A 22,857-nucleotide genomic window follows, 5' to 3' on the forward strand; every position below is an offset into this window, starting at 1 on the left:
GGAGGAAGAGCAGCTGGACGATGAGGTGACTGACCCCACCTGGTTTGCTAAGCCTACTGAGGACAGGTCTTCAGAGGGGGAGGCAAGTGCAGCAGCAGGGCAGGTTGGAAGAGGCAGTGCGGTGGCCAGGGGTAGAGGCAGGGCCAGACCGAATAATCCACCATCTGTTTCCCAAAGCGCCCCCTCGCGCCATGCCACCCTGCAGAGGCCGAGGTGCTCAAAGGTGTGGCAGTTTTTCACTGCTTTGCGCTCGGAAACAGAGGCGGGGGAAGACAGTATTTCGCTGGATAGTCAGAGCACCCTCATGTCTATATCTCAGTGTGTTGAGGAGGAGGAAGAGGAGGTGGAGGAGGAGGAGCCTGAGGAGGAGCAGGGGGAAGAGAGACAGCCGGGCCCACTGCTGAGGGTACCCATGCTGCTTGCCTGTCATCCTTTCAGCGTGTATGGCCTGAGGAGGAGGAGGAGGAGGAGGAGGAGGAGGAGGAAGATCCTGAAAGTGATCTTCCTAGTGAGGACAGCCATGTGTTGCATACAGGTACCCTGGCAGACATGGCTGACTGCATGTTACGATGCCTTTCTCGTGACCCTCGCGTTAGACGCATTCTGGCCACTACGGATTACTGGGTGTACACACTGCTCGGCCCATGGTATAAGGAGAACCTTTCCACTCTCATACCTGAAGAGGAAAGGGGTTCGAGAGTGATGCTATACCACAGGACCCGGGTGGACAAACTGATGGTAAAATTCACATCCGACATCGCACGACCGTCCTCCGTGATGCCTCTGCTCCGTACAACTACTGGGTGTCGAAGCTGGACACGTGGCCTGAACTTGCGCTGTATGCCCTGGAGGTGCTTGCTTGCCCTGCGGCTAGCGTCTTGTCACAGAGGGTGTTTAGTGTGGCTGGGGGAATCATCACGGATAAGCGTACCCGCCTGTCAACCGACAGTGCCGACAGGCTTACACTCATAAAGATGAACAAAGCCTGGATTTCCCCAGACGTCTCTTCTCCACCAGCGGACAGCAGCGATACCTAAACAATATGTAGGCTGCACCCGCGGATGGAAGCATCGTTCTCTATCACCATAAAAAACGGGGACCTTTTAGCTTCATCAATCTGTGTATTATATTCATCCTCCTCCTCCTGCCCCTGCTCCTGAAACCTGACGTAATCACGCCGAACGGGCAATTTTTCTTAGGCCCACAAGGCTCAGTCATATTACTTTTGTAAACAATGTTTATACGTTTCAATTCTCATTAAAGCGTTGAAACTTGCACCTGAACCAATTTTTATTTTAACTGGGCTGCCTCCAGGCCTAGTTACAAATTAAAGGGGTTGTCCCGCGGCAGCAAGTGGGTCTATACACTTCTGTATGGCCATAATAATGCACTTTGTAATGTACATTGTGCATTAATTATGAGCCATACAGAAGTTATAAAAAGTTTTTCACTTACCTGTTCCGCTGCTGGCGTCCTCGTCTCCATGGTTGCCGTCTAATTTTCGCCGTCTAAAATGGTCGAATGGCCAAATTAGACGCGCTTGCGCAGTCCGGGTCTTCTGCTTTTCTGAATGGGGCTCCGTGTAGCTCCGCCCCGTCACGTGCTGATTCCAGCCAATCAGGAGGCTGGAATCGGCAATGGACCGCACAGATGAGCTGCGGTCCACGGAGGAAGAAGATCCCGGCGGCCATCTTCACCAGTAAGTATAGAAGTCACCGGAGCGCGGGGATTCAGGTAAGCGCTGAGCGGGTTTTTTTTTAAGTCCCTGCATCGGGGTTGTCTCGCGCCGAATGGGGGGGGGTTGAAAAAAAAAACCCCGTTTCGGCGCAGGACAACCCCTTTAAGCCACAGTAACCAAACCGATTAATGGGTTTCACCTGCCCTCTTGGTTGGACATGGGCAATTTTTCTGAGGTACATTAGTACTGTTGGTACACCAATTTTTTTGGGCCCTCGCCTACAGTGTAATCCTAGTAATTTTTATGGGCTTCGCCTGCACTCATGGTACAGCAAGGTGTGTGGGGTTGGCCTACACTTTTGCTACATAAATGTAACTGGGGCCTTGTCTATACTGCAACTACTGAAATGTGAAAGAGACTGTTATCTCCCTAAACTGCTGCAAAGGGAATGTTACTGTGGCCTGTCTTGACTGCTACTACTACTGAAATGGAACTAATACTGTGCTCCCCCTATACTGCTGCTTCGGAATTGTTACTGGGGCCTCTCTTGACTGCTACTATTACTGAAATGGAACTAAGACTGTGCTCCCCCTATACTGCTGCTAGTGATATGTTACTGGGGCCTGTCTAGACTGCTACTACTACTGAGTGGAACTAATACTGTGCTCCCCCTATACTGCTGCTTTGGAATTGTTACTGTGGCCTGTCTTTACTGCTACTATTACTGAAATGGAACTAATACTGTGCTCCGCCTATACTGCTGCTAGTGATATGTTACTGGGGCCTGTCTAGACTGCTATTACTACTGAAATGGAACTAATACTGTGCTCCCCCTATACTGCTGCTAGTGATATGTTACTGGGGCCTGTCTAGACTGCAACTACTACTGAAATGGAACTAATACTGTGCTCCCCCTATACTGCTGCTAGTGATATGTTACTGGGGCCTGTCCAGACTGCTACTACTACTCAAATGGAACTAATACTGTGCTCCCCCTATACTGCTGCTAGTGATATGTTACTGGGGCCTGTCTAGACTGCTACTACTACTGAAATGGAACTAATACTGTGCTCCCCCTATACTGCTGCTTTGGGATTGTTACTGGGGCCTGTCTTGACTGCTACTATTACTGAAATGGGTGGTTGGGCAGCATGTTACCCAGGAGAAGTGGCAGCGGAGTGTTATGCATGCAGTGATTGTGCTTTGTTGGAGGTAGTGTGGTGCTTAGCTAAGGCATGCCTTGCTAATGAGGGTTTTTCAGAAGTAAAAATTGTTGGGGGGGGCCCACTCTTGCCACTATTGTGGCTTAATAGTGGGACCTGGGAACTTGAGATGCAGCCCAACATGTAGCCCCTCGCCTGCCCTATCCGTTTCTGTGTCGTTCCCATCACTTTCTTGAATTTCCCAGATTTTCATAAATGAAAACCTTAGCGGAGCATAGGTCCCATACAAAAATGCTCGGGTCGCCCATTGACTTCAATGGGGTTCGTTACTCGAAACGAACCCTCGAGCATCGCGGGAAGTTCGACTCGAGTAACGAGCACCCGAGCATTTTGGTGCTCGCTCATCTCTAGTTATGAGACTGTGCGCACAGTCTGAAGCAATCACACTGACACAAGTTCAGCATATGAAAACTTCCTTACTTCTGCTTTATTTGTGGGCACGCAGCCTCTTTTAAAGAGTTTAACATATCTGCCCATCTGGGCAGGTCAAAGATTACATAGATACAACGTATTGTTTAATTATTGGATAAGCATCTTGAAATTCTTCCATCATCCGGTCATCTGTTATTGGCCGTCACGTAGTAGCAGTCCGGAGAGGGCAGGACGAGATGAGTGGGTTGTCTTGGACCCACGTGTGGTTTCTCCGATGATTGGAGATTACAGCTTGAACTATTAATTGCATAAATTTCCCTTGTTATTTGCATAAGTTTCCAGTAAAACTGCTTGGGTTATTATTGCGGTAGCTAGAAGTGGTACTGTTTCAGACTGCGGTTATTTATGTCTGATGTACCCCTGCTAAAGTTACTAAGAATCGGGAAATAGAGCGTTCTTGCTAACTGCTAGCTTTTGCTTGCATCTATAGGAGTTTAGAGAATGGAAAGTTTCAACATTTTTACATATAAGGAAGTGAATACATTGGATACACAAGGAATATATCTATATTTGTAGAAGAATAAACAAAATGGAATAATACTATCATTGGTATATAGGATGCCTACATTTATAAAAACAGGTCCCCTGTCCACATGAAATGTATGTCCATTGTCCCGAAAATATAGATATGGCTGATATCCACTACACCACTACCTTTAAAACCCTTAAAAGCAACCTGAAAACCTACCTCTTAAGAAAAGCTTATGACCTACAATAACATTCCCATGTGAATACCTTTTACTCTTACCTTCTGTCTCTTTCCCCTACTCTTGTAGATTGTAAGCCCTCGTGGGCAGGGTCCTATCTTCCTCTGTAACAGTCTGTCACTCGTTTAGTTATGTCTATTGCTCTCTTTTTTCTTATAAAAAAGATTCCAGTACATAACATATGTATGAGTTAATAGCATTTCAGAATAAATAATAATTATACAGTCATACAAACAGCTATACAAGTAGTACAATCAAACTGACTTTAAACATATTTTTCATAGAAAAGTAACATTTCCAGCCAACCTGCAGCTGTCATATTGAAGATCAAACCTTGTTTAGTGAACCTCAAAGATTTGAAGCACTCTTGTTGTTTAAATTCACAGTCGTATTTTTAGTCTTATTGGATGCATGTGGGAGGTTGTCAATCTACTGACCCTAAGAGCTGAGTATGTCAAAAAACGCTTTTAAGTGATAGACGGTTTTATGTCCTAGGCTGCTGTGCAAGGCTTCAGAACAATTAGAAATAGTCTTACTTTTCCTCATTTTATAGGATACTGATTGATGTCCTGAGTGGACAAACTCCCAGTACATCCAATAAAGTATAATCTATGGTAGTTTAAATTTTCAATAAATTAATTTCTTTGTCAGGTACAATACCATTGCCATTATAATGTAAAATGTGAGATATTCTGGAACTTTCTGTTTACAGAACTAGAGTAACCATTAAACCATAGAATAGTTCCCAAGGGCGTAGATAAAGGCTCGTGGTCCATTCAACAAAAGTTCAGCTTTTACAGTACAGTTACCTCCAGTGATCACAGGTGATATCTCCTCTGATTGGTGTCGTTCTTTCCCTCTATCTTGTCCAATACCACCATCTGTCCCAAGCCTTTTTAATTAGACTATATAGCTTGGTACCCTACTTTCCCTGGGTTCATGTCAAAGCTCAGGGATAAAGAGAGATATCGCAGCCATGGTTTACATGCACCTGCGCATTAATTTATTTGTTGGAAGTGCTGACCTTTTGGTTTTTGTTGCATTTATATTTGTGGAGTAATAGCTCCCTCCACTTTTGTCATACACTGCTTTTACCCATCTGTCACAAGCCTTTTGAATTAGAGTATATAGCTTGCTAGCCAACTTTCCCTGAATTCATTTGGAGACTTAGACCTAAAGACCGATGCCTGCTAAAGGGTAAGTTCACACATAGTGGAATTGGTAAGGATTTTCTGCAGTTGTAAATCTGCGTCACCCTCTCCATCAAAAAGCGTGTCAGAGTCCGCACCATTTGTGCAGGTTTTGATGTGGATCCACAACAGAATTTACGCCTTCAATTTAAATAGTGAACTCTGCTGCAGATCCGCACCAAACAGTGCAGATTTTGACACAGTTTTTGGTGTTGATCCACACCAAAATCTGCAATATGTGAATGTACCCAAAGGTAGGAAATTCGTCTTTACCAAGTAATTTTAATTAGATCATATAGCCTGGTGTCCTACTACCATGAATCAATTTGAGGCATAGGTCCAAAAGAGAGGTATCTGTTAGTGTCAGGACCTGTCTGAAAGCCCGGTCACCTGAATGGGCTCATATACTTTGATCAAAATATGTGCCAAGAACCTTTCATTTTTATGTGGTTAGTATGTACAAGAGTTATGCAATTTTATTCAGTTAGTAAGTGTGTATGAGTGCGGTTGCCATGTGTTCCTGCTTGTACCAGATCACCATTAAGACTTCTTTCAACCACAAATTGTCTCTGCACCCTCTCTCCATACTGCTGCTACCCCCAATGATCATCAGTGCCTTCCCATAGTAATAATCCCTGCCTTTGTGCCCCATACAGTACTAATGTCCCCTCTTGTGCCCTGCAACGTAACAGTTCCTCTACATGGTGCCCATCTCAAGAAATAATTGCCTCCTTTGTGCCTCACAGATTAGTGGTGCCCCCTTTGTGGCCCACATACGGTAGTAGGGATTTTCATTTGTTATCCTCTAGAAGATAATAATGCCCTCTATGTGCCCCTTAAAGTAATAGAGGCCCACTCTGTGCCCCTGAAAGTAATCGTGACCCCCTCTGTGCCCCTCAGCTTACATCTTACTACATGCACCGCTATCACAGTCATGCATAGCATAGCCCAGCTTCTCCCCCTCTCTGATACAGATATTGGAGTGAGAACAATAGAGGCGGAGGAGTTAAACTAAGCTACGCTTGGAGCAATGCCATGATAGGCTGCAGTAGCTGCATTAGTAGTGGAATTAGATCGTCTGTTTCTGGCTGAGACTTTGGGAGACTGGCAACCGTGGCATTTGAGGTCTTTGAGCCCCTGGCTTACAGGCTCAATTGCATTTGTGACTACTCAGACTCCTATAGCTACGCCACTGGTTGTCTCTACTGTGTAGCTATAAATTATAAGAGCGACCTTTATTTTAAACATAGAGAAATTAAATGGAGAGCTTTGAACTGAAATTGTTTTTAATGGTTCATTTGCCTCATAAATGCAAAGTTAGGGAATAGGTATAGAAGGAGAGCATTGCTGGTATCAGTGCATGCTGGATGAAATGCTCAGGATATGGGGAGATAAGTATTCTTCTTTATTTCATATACACAAAGTTGTTTGTGTTTATGAAATTAAGAATACTTCCTGAGTGTTTCTGGTATGTGCCGATACAAGCAATGGTCTCCTTTTACATCCATTCCTTGACGTTTCACCAGAGATTCATTCCCAAGTGAGAGAACGACCATCAGCAGTGGCTGGACATACATATCTATATATCATGTATATTAAAAATTGTGTAATATATGACCTCAATAGGTGAGTGCAGCACTTACCCTACACTTTCCCAAACATATATCTTGGTCCTACACATGCCACAGTTCTAATTTTTATTATTTTAGATGCAAAATTAACTCGACAGTATTCATTAAAAACTTCCTACCATTTTGCTGCTGAAGAGTTTGTGTAACGCCTTTACTTAGCTGGCAGTCCTGCTATTTGTAATATATAGTTGTAGTCATTATTATTCAGCCCCCATTGCAAATTTGGTTAATTTGCCAAATTTGCAAACTTTCAGCCTTGCAAGACAGTCTTTGGGCAACACACAGTTGCCTCTGCTATGTCTATCACCATTAGATAAAGGCCGCTTGCACATCTGCGGCAAGGGTTCCATTTTCCTGCTCCATTGACTATAATGGGGTCCGTTCAGTTTCTGCTCAGCTGCCCGGCATTTTAACTGAAGAAAAAGCCCTGCATGCAGCGATACGTCTTCTGGTATTTTGTGCCGATTCTGCGATGGGACCTCCAACCATAGGTTCCAGCACAGATGTGAAGGCAGCCTAAGCCTGGAATCACATATGCAGTTATTTGCACCAAAGCCAAGAGTAGATTCAAAACTTATTCCTAGATGAATTTCCAACTTTGGCTTACAAAAACTGCACAAAAACCATACCTCCCAACTTTTGAACAATGAAAAGAGGAACAACTGATAGTGGCACACATAGTGCACCACTACAATTTTTTTTCAAATGTAGACATGACACTTTTATGCTAAGCCACGTCACTGAAAAAAAACAACATAAACATGCTCCATGTTTCCATGTTGTTCATCTCTGACAAGAAGTAATGAGTGTGGGTAGATAGATTACATAAATATACACATACACACACAATTGGGTCCAGACTAGAGATGAGCGAGCATACTCGCTAAGGACAATTACTCGAGCGAGCATTGTCCTTAGCGAGTACCTGCCCGCTTGGAAGAAAAGGTTCGGGTGCAGGTGGGGAGCAGCGGGGGAGAGCAGGGGGGAACGGAGGAGAGATCCGGCAGCTGAACCTTTTCTTCCGAGCGGGCAGGTACTCACTAAGGACAATGCTCGCTTGAGCAATTGTCCTTAGCGAGTATGCTCGCTCATCTCTAGTCCAGACCTACTTAGACACTGACACAATTGAAGTAAAGTCATCTATGAATTACAGCCATTTTTTACATTGGCCTCCATTTTCACAGACTTCGATTATATTAGATTGTCAGATTACTTTTTAAGGACTATTTTTTATACCTAGATGCAAATACTTTGCAGTCAACGACTAAAGTCTGGAATGCCCAGACACCAAGAAATGCTAAATATCCTCCCTTGGAATGCTTTGCCAGGCCTATACTGCCATTGCCTTCAGCTGCTGCTACTTTGTGGGTTTTTCTGTTTTCAGTTTTGTCGCCTAACAGCAGTAGATACATGAAATGTACTAATATTGCTATTAGAGGTATTGTGCTTTCAACTATTACTCATTAGGGTTCTGGTTTACAACTGTATTTCACATGAGATATTTTTGGGGCAAGACATATTTAGAGATCTGAGGTTCTTCCAGATCAATTATAAATACACTTCAATCACATCTTGACTTTTGTTTTAAATCTATTGAGATGGGTTTGTAGTCTCCTAAATACTTATGTTGTGGACCCACCAGTATATAATACATCATTATATATCCCTACTCTGTCAATAGGCAAGGTCTATGTTCAGTAGGCCTGTGTGATGATATAGTTACACTTCGAGACCAAGGCATTTCTCCTGGACACATGACTATGTAGACAGAGCTATACATTCATTTTGTACATGTGGTGTGGATGCAATGATATCCATTGGGCATTTAGGAACACTGGACAACCTTCTCATTATGGCATGGAGAAAGAAAGCTAGAGGTCATTCTCTGTAGTAAGCTAAATAGTTCTACCCAGGCAGGTAGTAAGAGTCAAAAGGCATGTGCTGGGAATGTATTAGTATAGGGAACAATTCATGTCGTATGTTTTTTTTTATTTATTTTAGCAACTAATTTGCATTCAGAAAATATATTTTTCATCAATTTCAAATCACCCAAAAAGTTGCTTTCAAAGCTAGTCAAAATTGGTGTTTATAAGAAGAATGCATTGGCATAGGTGATGATGAGTTTCAATTATGAATTAAAGGGGTTGTCATGAAGTCAACCCATGTCTATAAGACCTATTAGGACATATGGACATCATACCGTGTTTCCCTGAAAATAAGACACTGTCTTATATTAATTTTGGCACCAAAAGAGGTATAGTGTCTTATTTTTGGGGGGTTCTTATACTAACTAAGCCGGCGGCAGCATCTGGTCCCTCGCGCTGGTCTCTGGCGCTGCAGCAGGCTGCATTGTAATCCTGAGCACTCTCTTCCTGGTGACGGGGCTTTGAATACCCTGCCTCCAGCAAGCGATTGCTGTGACTGGATCACAAGCACCATTGCTCAGCCAATCAGAGCTGGCGCTCGAGGTGCTCGATGAACCAATCACAGCCATTCAGTGATGTCATTTACTGAATAGCTGCGAATGATCGAGCACCGTCTCTCATTCGCTGAGCAACAGCGCTTGTGATCCAATCACAGCACTCGCTTGTTAGAGGCAGGGTATTCAAAGCCCCGTCACCAGAAAAGAGAGTGCTCTGTCAACACTGAGAATTACACTGGTGCCTGCCAAAGCACCGAAGACCAGCGTGAGGGTAGGTGAGTATTGCTGTTTTTTTTCATCTAGTGTAGCTAGGGCTTATTTTCAGGGTAGGTCTTAGTTTCAAGAAAACACGGTAGAAGGGAGTCCCCTTACTTGGGGTCCCCGCCAAGAGCTAGAACCAAGCTGCTCAATGACAGTGCCTCCTGTACTGGTGGACTAGAGTCATCTTAGTATTATATGGATGTCCATTAATTTACAGCCACTGCAGGAGAACTGCCCGCCTCTCTGTGGTTTACCCCTGCAAAGTCAGCTATACATTGAAACCCAGGTAGGAGCATTCTTAAAATGGCTGTCATATATGACAACTCTTTCAAAATATACACATCAAATGTAAAAGGAAATTGGCAACCAAATTATGCCAACGGAGCTCTAAAAAAATATATCTTATACTTGAAATGTGCCCAAAGTAAATCTTATTTTAGATGGGTAATATAATATGGTCTAGAAATGACGAGTCCTTGTAAAACAAATGGCTGCAGCTTCATTTTGCTGTATAATAACGTAAGGTTTCTATTTGTTATTTATCATGTTGACATTAATGCTTTTTCTTCAAGGACATGACAGAATATATAGAAAAAAAATTAACATGACAACTTGCAGTCAGGCCAATTTACTGTGCGGTTATAACTCATCATATCCAGCTTGTTTTCTAGAAATACTATTGGCAAGTTCTTACAAGGTCAACATTACTTATGCAATTTATTATTTTCCTAATCCTGTCTTGTCAGATACTTGAATTTTATGTAAATACGAGCTTATAGGGGTAAGATGGTTTTGGCCAATAAAGCTTATTAACTGTGTAATATATAATTTCAAGAAAAAGTAAGCGAACTCTTTGAAATTACCGTTTAGAAGTCACAATAGACAAATGAAAGTTAGCTAAACTAAGAAACACACAAAGAGTTGTATCATTCACATCTTTTATTGAGCAAACTGAGTAAACATCAACATTGCAGGGAGAGAAAGGGCTCATACACTCGACCGTGATTTTAGCGCGTATTATACCGCGTGACATGCAGTGAATGGAGTCAATGAAAGCGCATGGACTTCCATTAATCCGTTCAAATTAGCGTGTAAACACTGCGTGTAGATACACATGTGAAAAGATCGCAGCATGCTCTATTTATCGCCTATAACGCAGCGTGAGCCCTATTCTTTTGTGTGGGTAACATATGCAATGCTGGCCATACGCAATACATACACAACCACGCCATGAGACAGAGCGGGGAATTTAAAAACATTTTTTTTTCCTTTTTTTTCCTCCCCCCTTTTCAAAATCAGAACTCCTTTAATTATCCATAGATGTAGCTGTATGGGGCTTGTTTTTTGCAAGATAGGTTGTATTTTTCAATGGTACTATTTAATGTACCATACAATGTACTGAAAAAAACTTTTAAAAAATTCTTAGTGGAGAGAAACGGTAAAAAAATGAAATTCCGCCATCTTCTGGTGCGTCTTGTTTCTACAGTGCACAAACTGTTACAAAAATGACATAACTTTATTCTATGGGTCAGTACGATTACTACAATACCAAACATAGCTTTTTTTTTTTTTTTGCTGTACTACTTTTGGTGGAGGAGGCTGAGTGACGTTTCTGGTCACATGCCCCTCCATAAACAGTGAACAGCCCCTTTAAGGATAGGACTCTGACTTGGCCATTTCAAAAACTAAAATTTCCTTTTTCAACATTCTTTACTTGATTTACTTGTGTGCTTTGGGTCATTGTCTTGTTGCATTACCCAACATCTATTTAGCTTGACGTCATGGACTGTTGCCTTTATATTCTTCTGGACAACATTTTGATACACCTTATAATTCATTGTTTCCTTAGTCATCACAAGGCGTCCAAGTCTTAAAGCGGTTGTCCCGCGAAAGCAAGTGGGGGTATACACTTCTGTATGGCCATATTAATGCACTTTGTAATGTACATTGTGCATTAATTATGAGCCATACAGAAGTTATTCACTTACCTGTTCCGTTGCTAGCGTCCTCGTCTCCATGGTGCCGTCTAATCTTCAGCGTCTAATCGCCCGATTAGACGCGCTTGCGCAGTCCTGTCTTCTGAATGGGGCCGCTGGTGCCAGAGAGCGGCTCCTCGTAGCTCCGCCTCGTCACATGTGCCGATTCCAGCCAATCAGGAGGCTGGAATCGGCAATGGACCGCACAGAAGACCTGCGGTCCACCGAGGGTGAAGATCCCGGCGGCCATCTTCACAAGGTAAGTAAAAAGTCACCGGAGCGTGGGGATTTGGGTAAGTACTACCCGTTTGTTTGTTTTTATCCCTGCATCGGGTTTGTCTCGCGCCGAACAGGGGGGCTATTGAAAAAAAAAAAAAAACGTTTCGGCGCGGGACAACCCCTTTAAGGCAGCAAAGCCTCCCTAAATCATGATGCTCCTTCCACCATACTCCCCTATTAGGATGAAGTTTTAGCCTCGATATCAGTGTTCTTGATGTACATTTGTGATAAAAAGTTCCACGTTTTCTGATGTATCCATTGGATATTTTCCAAGAAGCATTGTGGATCATCTAGGTGATCTTAGACAAACTTAAGATGGGTCATAATAGGATTTCTGGACAACTGTTGCTTCCTTTATGCTTTCCTTCCGTTTACACCATTTTTGCTTCCATGAACACACAAGTTGTTGGTTTGCGTATTTTGGCCAAAACAATAACCAATACCTTGTATTTATAGGCATTTATCATTATTTTGTGCAGCAAGCAGACAGGCTGGCTTTAATTGCTGTTAAAGGGACACACACACAGGACTCAACTACAACAGCCAGTCACATACATTCACACCACAATTTCGGGCCACTGCATATGCTCTATCTATGTGCAAGTATAATACTAAGCAGCCACTCCCCTCATTATGTGGTAGGTAGAGTGCAGCTGTGTAATACTTCTCCATATACTTCTGCCTGTCTGCATGCTGAGGGATTTGGGTCTATGCCTGCCTTTGTATTTTATATCAGTATATTAGAAGTATGGCCACTGGCAGTGATTTTTGAATTGATATGTCCTTTTTTGTGATTTGCTAGTAACCAGGCATTGTGGGAATTTATTTAATGGGCAAAGCACCTGTGAAACCTACACTTACAATCTCATGTCCTTAATTTGCCAATTAGTTCTTGAAAAAGTCACACAGAGGTTGACTTACTTTTTCTTCCCGCTCTAGGGATATTCATTCTATGTGCTCTCTAAAAGAAATGAACATTATAGTTGTGTTACTAGTGTAGTTAGATTATGTCTGTCTATAATTGTGACTTTGATAACAATCAGGCCACAGTTTATTAGTGATCAATGCAGAAATTCACTAATTACAACAGATTCACTTACTTTTTCTTGTGACTGTATATGGAAATGTTCTAACTTTCTGAAATACCTTAGTTGTTCACGATACACTAGTTTAAAAGCAGGTCATAAAGGTATGAGCTTATTTTTTTCCTACAATACTGAGGAAAACAAGCCGACTTTATTATTCTCAAATGTTACTGTTCAGATTTTTGCACTTAATAACAGAAAATTGAGCTGTCATATAAGATTTATCTGCCATGTCAAGATAAAATATCTGTACAACATTAAAAGCAAGAACAAAGCAACTAGACAAAATGTACTGACTTTCCAAAAAGTTTGCATATGCAGTATGCGCTGTGGACTATCCATCAATACATTTTATAACATTGCAGATATATAAAAGAACACAACACATTATACAAATCGTCTATATTTTGCACTTGGCTATTGTCATTGGATTGATGGGGATTTAGAGAATTACTCAGTAACTTAATCTTTTTAGTATCGCAATCTAGAAGTATAACATTTGGAGCGCTGGGTTAATGTTCATGCATGCAGCTGATTTCTGCACGAAGTAGACAGTTCCACTTCCTCTGCAGTGGCTCAGCTTGGTAATTTAGGCAAAGTTCCAATTCACTTCAATGGAAACCTTGCCGGTAATACCAAGCCAGACCACTGCAGTGAAAATAGAGATGCTACCTTCAGAAATTAGCTCTTTCCACAAGTTCAGCAGCCCAGCAAACATCTGATTGGTTGGTGCTAAGCCCCACTGATCTAATACTGATGGCTTATCCTGAGGATAGTCCATTAATACCTTAAAGCCCGACATTCGTCCCATCTAAATGGACCCTAAAAGAAGTTTGAAGCATTATGTGGAATTGCCGTGACGGTCTCCCAGTGTGACAACTGGAGCAGCACCAACCCTGAAATAGGGAGTTTTTCTAAAACTATGCTCCAAAAAAAGGTCTGATCCAGCCATATGGAGTTCTGGCCCTTGTTATTCACTGTTCGGAGCACTTAAGAGGTCCGGATAATACTAAAGGAGGGGTAAGTGGGTCTAGTCAGGTCCCCCTACGGCCTACACCTGAATCGAGCTGGGTACCGACTGCCTTCCATCCTAAGTTATGAGAGCATTTTATTAAATTATACAGGCAATGTAAATCCCTGTACCGTATTGTTTAATACAAGGGATATTTACAGCATTCATATATATGTATCTTAACATATTATATAGCTGGCACAAGCGTTTTTCCATCTTACAGACGTGTTGTATTAGAGAAAATAAAAGTATATTTCACTTCTTGTCGTCACTGGGACAGGTGGGGTCCTTTAAATGAAATACAATTTCACTGTGAAAGTACCCCAGAAGTATTAGATTGGATAATCTGTTCTATTATTAAAATATAACTTTTATTATAGGACTTTATTTAAAATACACTAAATCACACCACCAAATGGCCCAGCACACATCAGAAAACTAGACGAACATAAACATACAAACACCCAAAGAACATACAGGACAGGGGATAGGTATATCACCTTATCGTGGTGATCCGCTATACCGATGTTAATTGCCGTTCCCTTAATAGATTTACAGGTACGGTTATATTGCTATTTATACAGTGGTAATAACGGTATAAATTTTATTTCAGAAGGCTAAGGATGATAGACAAATAATATTTAATCGACGCGTTTCTACGGCCCTAATGTAATAAGTGAGCCGATTCATCAGGATCAAGACGAATAGCCTCTGTCTTTTGTACTCAAATGCCCCAAATGAAGAATGGTTTGTAGGGCTTATAACACTTATATGTAGTTAGTTCGTGATTATTTCTATTGTCCTTCTAGAGGTACAGGTGGTCGGCGCCTGCGACCGATAATACCACTGGTTTATACTGTATTTAACATAGTGGTATATCTGCCTGGGCACAGAATTGCCTGAAGTGTTTCTAGTACTTGTGATGGAGTAATTGAGAGGGTTAAAGAGTGTAACTCAAGTATATGGGTATATCACCTCTTTTTGCGATCAGAGCCGATGTTGGCACTTGCTTCAAATATGTGGATGATGTGGTATTTGATGCTTATACACACATCCCCAAAGTGTTTATGCCCAATGGCTAAAGATCGCATTGTTTAATATATCAGTGTAAGAGTGCTCTGTTTTTAGGCTAGGAGGACTGATAGTCATCAGAGCATCCACTTAAGATAGTACAGATAAAGCCCTAAGAAATTCAGATAACATATGTCTCAGTTTTGGGCAATCTGTGCTTATCTAGTTGGAAGTCCGGACGTGCATTCACGCCCTAGAGTTGGTAGAAACTATACTTGATTGTAGCCTCCAGCAAGAGCCCTGCACTCCTCAAACACCTCTATGTCTGCACTTCACAGCGTCTTAGCCCATACTGACATCATAGAACAGATTATCCAATCTAATACTTCTGGGGTACTTTCACAGTGAAATTATATTTCACTTCTTCAAAGATACAGATGCACTGAGCTGCAATGAAGCCGGTCACATGTTCTTTCTTCCGGCGCTGCAGAGAGACGTCCGTCCTGAAGTGCAGCCGTCTTCTACCTACAGTAACACGGGAGCCGATGCGCTCATGTGACTAAGCCCTGAAGTGTAAAAGATAATTAAGAAAATGTCTATGGTGTCTAAATCTGCATCTCCAGTCCTCTGATATAATTTATAATGAGCTTGTGTGCTTTAGAATATGACATTTAGATGTCACATGAAAATGTGTTTATTGTTGGCCAGACCAACCTCATTAATAAAAAGAAGGAAAAAGCTACAGAAACTGTTTACTTAGAAAATAAGCAATTTAGAAGCCACATAATTAATGTGTATATATCTATCAGAGCACTGTATAAGGATCTGTCAAAAGTTTGTAAATGGCTAGAAAAGACTTGAGGCCCGGATACACATGCTTTGAAGGGAAAGGATCTTTAATCATCACACAATAACGAATAAACAAAGAATATATTCTCCTAAAATGTGAAATAAATCAGAAGTTAGAGCTGCAGCGTACAAATCTCAACAAAGGTATCTGGCCAATTAAAGTGAATCTAGAGCACTGATTATTCTTTGGCTATATTCAGTTCACTTGACTACTTACAGGAAATACACTATGGGGGAAATTGGGACAAGAGGGGGGACACTGATGTGATTATTGGTAGGCACTGCAGTTAACAGTAGGGGATCTGAAGAGGAAAACTGCTATCTTCTGTACTTATTATATGGGCATGTAAGAGGCTTCCCCTAAAAAGTCAATGGGTTGCCATGGTATGGGCAGAAATAAAACAGAGTTTGCGAAAAAGTGGTTGCATGTGAAAATTTGGCTGAGCATGCCTAGAAAGTCAGACATTCTGTGGCTGGCAGTTTCCTGGCCGATTGCTGCGGCACAGGTAGAAGGAGCTGAGATTACAGTGTATAGGAGCTGTGTGGCTCGGAAGGAGGCCGCGTGTGATAGTCTGCAGAAGTTACAGGGGCCTTTAAGAGGTGAAGCAGAAGCTGCTCAGCATCGAGCGAGGACTAGGAGACTGTTTAAGCTACAGTTGGAGTCTCCGGTGTGGGTTCAATAAACTGTGTGAATGAAAAAGAACATCCTAGAGGAACAATAACCTGCAAGAGGATATGGGGATCACTGTCTGGAATTCCAGGATTCTTGATTACAACACATTTTGTAAGTGAGGCCGGTCTTAGTAAACAGCAGTATGCACACTGGCGAGGAAGAGTTAGCTAATCAGCAGACCTGTAAGTGGAATTCACCCAGAGTTCTACCATATAGGGCTGTACTGTTATTGGGACTGAGCCCAAGGTCAAGCCTAGACATAAGTACACGTAAGACTCAAGTAAAGTACTTTCCGCTCCCACAAAGCGCGAAGGAGTCTTGGAGTGATAAAGACTCTGGAAATCCGCAGTTTGATTTTCTATGGACTAGTGTTCAAATTCAAGTTAGTTTGTTCTTGTTGTAAGCTACCAGCTGGCATATAAATATTTTGCATTGCTACATTGTGAATACTGTATATACTTGAATATATGCCTAGTTTTTCCAGCACATTTTTTTGTGCTGAAAAGCCCCCCTCGGCTTCTACTCGAGTCAGGCAAGGCTTAAGAAAAAAACCTCCATACTCCCCTCCCAGCCGGCATCTGTGTCTCCGGCGGCGGTGCTGCAGGCTGCTTGAATTCTCTCCGCTGTCATCCCCCGCTGTCAGCGCTGTGTAAGTAAGAGCTGTGATTGGATCGAGCGTCAGCCAATTACAGCCGGTGCTCGATCATTCACAGCCAATCAAGCTGCTTTAGAATTCTCCCTGCTGTCATCTCCCTGCTCGGCTTTCAAATCCCCTGCCCTCAGTGCTGTGTAAGTAAGCGCTGTGATTGGATCGAGCGCCAGCTGTGATTGGCTGGTGCTCAATTCAATCACTGCGCTTAATTACACAGCACTGACAGAGCCAAGCAGAGAGGATGGCAGGGGATGACAGCGGGGAGAATTCAAGCATCTTGTCGCACGAACACAGATGCCATCTGAGAGTTGAGTATGGAGGGTTTTTTTACCCAGTATATACTTGAATATAGCTCGGCTTATACTCGAGTCAATAAGTTTTCCCAGTTTTTTGTGGTGAAACTTATTGTCTCGGCTTATACTCGGGTCGGCTAATACTCGAGTATATACGGTAATGGCAGAGGGGGGGGAGTATTATTATTCTCCAGGTGTATATAATAATAGTTATTCTTAGTTACTGGCAGTAGGGATTGTTTCCTGTACCAAGAAAGTTATTTAGTTCTTAAACTGCCTCCTATATTACATAACTTTGTTCTTTTTCCAGTTGTTTGCATGAACTGAAAAGTTTCCATTTTGTAGCTCCACATCGTATCCTGTAACCTGTGTCGCCTACCACCAACCACGCCAATGCCCAAAAATCGGTGTCCGTATGCTGTCTAATCTGCACAGACTTTGGACATTGCATGTCCCATTCTCTTCTGGACAAGAATAGAACATGTAATGATTTTTTTCACACGGACTACAGTCCAGCACACTGACGGATCTCCTATTGAGACTTAGACTGCAGTTTCTATATACACTGATATGTAGAAGCTGCAGAAGACAAACTGTGCAACATATTTAATTAAACTCTATTGCAAAAATGATTGTCAGCAAAAATTACATGCATTTAAGAGAAAATATTGTCCCCAAAGATGTCCATAGCATTTAACCCTTTCCAATCCACTGTCTGACGTCTAAAGACATTCTGATTGAAGGCTGTACAGCTCCGATGTTGGAAGACGTCCGGCAGGGTATTCTTACTGTAGATTTCTGGCCACTCTGTGGTTGGGGACCTCTCCAGTATGTCATATACCACAGTACTGGCTCTAACCAGCAGATGGTGCTATTGTATAATGGCAGAAAGAGAAAGCCCCCTAGGAAACCATGAATCCAAAATTGGATTGCAAAGGGTTAAATGGTCTTGCAAGCTTCCATCTGTAATTTACTTAGATAACTAGTAATAAAAGTATCATGCAACTAGAATTCTTATAGGTGGCTAATGCGGTACAACACTCTATTACTAGTTTAATCAACCTCATACAAGCAAGCAAATGTAGGAAGATGCATCAGTTTCTGGACTTTACATTCTGCATGTGGTTTGCTGGGTGATACTATTATTGGAAAATGACTTTAAAGCAAAAGATACATACTCTATAACAAAGTCTTTCCATATCAGTGTTACCCATTATAACCATACAGTGGAACCAGCTAGACAACATTAATCAGTACAAGAAATGCGTATTCATTTAGCTGCCTGAATTTGCCGAGATAAATATTCTAGTGTGGTTTCCTGAATTGCAGTGTAGCAGCTTGCCAAGGAAATAAAGTAGAGCCGCTGATGTCTGGGTGATTCCTGCAAGATAAGAATACAACAGCCGAACATTTAATTCCAGGACAAAAATATACATATGACCATAGCAGGAGAGAACAATGCTGTCACAAGATAAATATAAATGAAATCTCCACCAGACAGAATAATAATTGTCCTATAAGCACACAAGCCAGAATCAATACTGAGAGAAGAATAAGCATTATCCTGCTTTGTAAGCTGTAACATCAACATTTCTAGTCTGTCGGTGTTTGAGTGAATATTACACAATCCATATTATTCTACTTTTTCTTCCGGTAAAATGCCGGGCAGCTGAGAGAAAACTGATTGGATTCCATTATCGTCAATGGGTTCCATTCGGATGCTTTGGTTCCGTAATAAGATAGACTTGCTCAGCTAGGGGGGTAATAGACTTATGAATCTTCGCTAAGTAGTAAAAGTAGGGAACCTCAGGATTTTTCTGACAGATAAAATCTCTTTTGTCCTTGGTCAAGCAATTTTCCAGAGGCTTTGTCCACAAATTCAAATGGAGCCTCTTTTATCCGTATAGTAAGGTTATTCTCAAGGATCTTATAATATTCAGAGTCCCCCAATATTCGCAAAGCTATTGTGTTGTAAAAACTCCTGTCCATGATGACTATTCTGCCTCCCTTGTGGGTGCTTTTGGTGACAATTTCATCATTCTTTGATAATCTTCTAGCCATATTAAGCTGTGTTGATTTAAATTTTGGTGGAATCTCCTATTTTGCCTGGACTTATTTTTAAAATCATTTAAAATCTTGTTATAAGAGGTTTTAATAAAAGGGCCTCTGTTCTCCATTAGATAAAAGTGACTGGATAGTTTCAACCCAGTGGTGATTGGTTGTTCCAGCAGTATTTTCACGCATCTTCCAGTTCTATAAATGGGACTATTAATTGACAGCCAAGGTAATTATTTAGGATAGGAATGAGATTGGGGGAACCTTCAGGTTTCTTCAGTGCAAAGTGGCTGGTTAATGTCATCTTTTATATAAACTTATTGAGGTCCACAAAGAGGTTGAATAGGAGGTTAGGACCTTTAGAAGGGCTATAGGAAAGACCTTTATGTAAAACGTCAACTTCCCCTTTGTTTTAGTTGTGGTGATGTTAGCCCTGAAATGATCACCCCGGACCTAATTTCCAAACCATCGGTTGGTTCAAAGCACATCTGGATTTTAGGTGGGGTGGGGGGTTCTCTGTCTAAGACCCTCCACCACAGAACACAAGTGCTAACATCCTTTGGCTTTATCTAGAACTACATCAGTGTATTGTTTTACTGAACCTCTAGAGCTCTGGGACTTTTTTTTCCCCATCAGTTACTCTGTCTTTACCTCTTTCACCAAGAGTTCCCACAGACAGTCTCCACTGGTGCAATAAAAGGGGTCTTTAATTGTTGCATGTGCTGTTTCCGCCTACTTTATTGGATTAGGACTCTTTGGAGCTTTGGATGAAGCACCTTGCGAGACATACACCCACACGTTTCTCAACTTCAGGGCTGTTGTATACATTTTGTCCACATTTTAAGGTTGAAGATTTATTTGCTTATATACAAAAATTATATAGGTCTTCCATTTAATATTTTGTTTACAATTTGTAGAATTCAGAAAATGATACATTTCAGGATGAATTTCACTTGTTAGACATATTTTGATGTTTTTACTTACCTCTGCGGGCACTATGACACTAGTTGGAGAGGCAGCATGGTTTGGTAACACAACCAAAACCCTTTCAACAGAGTCTCCAAAGTAACAATTATTTGAATAATTTTAGTTTTCATTCACACACTTTTTTTTTTTTATGCCACTGGGGAAAATACTTTTTTTTTCCATCTCATCCCTGCCCCTCTAACTTGATTGTCTGTCTCACTCTAGATGTCTCCTATGCATATTGTAATAATTTCCATGCATTGCAGACTCCTGTCTGATACGTACCAGGCACGAACTTGAATCTGAGATTTGTCCCTGCTCTCTGTTTCACTATTCTGTGCCATCAGTCCCATGACACATCAGCACAGTATCACTTGAACAGCTAGAACTTGTATCATCTCTGCTTGCTGGAAGGACACTATAATTTTCTTTGTACATCTAAATAGGCTACAGACCATAAGTATACAGTCAGAAGAAAGAGCTGTGAAGCCCTTGACAAAATCCAGCAGAAAATAACTCTCCAGTCCTCTTTCTTATGCTGGCTTTCCTTCCCACTGCAAGAATTCTCGCAGGGACCAGTGCAGCGTTCACCTCTCCCGCTGCTCCGGCTCTTTGATGTGCCGGTTGCCGGCCAGCCAGCGCACGTGCAGAGTGGACCCGGGGCGCCGGGAGAGACATTTCTGTGCGGACATGTGCGAGACCCGCACAGAAATAGAGCATGCCGCGATTTGTTTTCCGCGAGTATTTTCACGCAATCCTATGCAGGCGTCCAGGGGGGGAAATTCTGCGGGTAATCCCACCGCAGAATTTCCGCCCGTGTGCAGGGGGCCTTACAGTGTGACTTTCACTTTACATTCTACAGAAACGGCTCTTACTAAAAATGTCAAATGACCTCCTGATAGTTAAATCGAAGGCGACCACTCTTTAGGCCGGCTGCACAAGGCCGTGACGGGCTCCGCCGCGGAATTCCGCGGCGGAGCCCGTCACGGCGCCCCCCAGAGACCCCAATACTTACCTGCGGATCCGGCATCTTCAATCCCGCATGACGCTTCGCCGCGCATGCGCAATAGAGCGCGTGATGCGCCAGCCGCGTCATATGACATACCCACAGCGTCATATGACGCGGCTGGCGGGGAAGCAGTTTCACGCTATCTTCCGCTGTGCTACAGCGGAAGATAGCGTGACGGACGGCTTCCATTGACTGCAATGTTTTGGTCCCCTTCTCCTGACTGATACTTTTGACAATCAGATCCCTTTGATGTGCTGTAAGCTCTAACACTTTTGCTGAAAAATGCAACTATAAAAATATCAGTAAAATCCTACTAGAAGAGCTGAACTTTATATGGGGCAAAATCAGAATCATGGTAAATAATGGCAGCGGAGTACTGACTACTATTTACCATGAGTTTAATGTGATTGGCTAATTCTGAACACAACCACATCCCTGAATATAAGAGGGTGTTCACACATATGTAACCACAGTTTTTTTACTTTACCTTTTTTTTGCAACCCCAAGGCCGGCTGCACATGGCCCGTCACGGCGCCCCCAGAGGCCCCAATACTTACCTGCGGATTCGGCGTCCTGCAAGACGCTTCGGCGCGACGTGCCGCAGCGTCACGTGACACACCGGCCACATCACATGACACACCCACAGCGTCACATGACACACCCACAGCGTCACATGACACACCCACATCACCACATGACACACCCACATCATCATCACATGATGTGGTTGTGTTCAGAATTAGCCAATCGGGACAGGGAAGCGGTTTCACGCTATCTTCCGCTGTGCTACAGCAGAAAATAGCGTGACAGACGGCTTCCATTGACTGCAATGGAAGCCGTCCACGCGTAAACCCACGGCAAATAGAGCATGCCGCGGGTGAGGTCGGGTGATTTCACTGTGCGGAATTCTGCGGTAGAATTCCGCACCGTAAGCATTCAGCTATTAGGTGCAATAGAACCTAATAGCTGCAGGCAACGCAGCGGATTTCCACCGCATATTACGCGGCGGAAATCCGTCCGTGGGAAGGAGCCCTAATTTCTTTTTCAATAGAATTGTACAGATAATGGGTCACTTTGAAGGTGGTAGTAATTCTGAAATGATTTATCTTTGTTGGATTTTTTAACATGACAAAAACATGGCGTTTTAACAGGAGTGTGTAGGCTTTATATCCACTGTAACGCCAATTACAATTGGTCCATTTTAGGATGTGACCTGCGTACAAGTTCTGTTTAATACAGCCAGTCAGAACGTGCATTATGGCATCAATTGCAATCATTTGCAGAATAAAATCTACTAATTATTTCTCAAAGCAACAGCTGCTGCTAGGATGCTAGACAGAATTACAAGGTCTCTATGGAAGCAGCTGGAAGGAGGTAGATAAAGACTAAACCTCCATATACCAGGTACCTTGAGGTCTACGGAATAAAGTCTAGATTCTGAATGAGATAAGAC

Source organism: Eleutherodactylus coqui, chromosome 5 (assembly GCF_035609145.1).
Source record: "Eleutherodactylus coqui strain aEleCoq1 chromosome 5, aEleCoq1.hap1, whole genome shotgun sequence".
In the NCBI taxonomy this organism is placed as follows: Eukaryota; Metazoa; Chordata; class Amphibia; order Anura; family Eleutherodactylidae; genus Eleutherodactylus; species Eleutherodactylus coqui.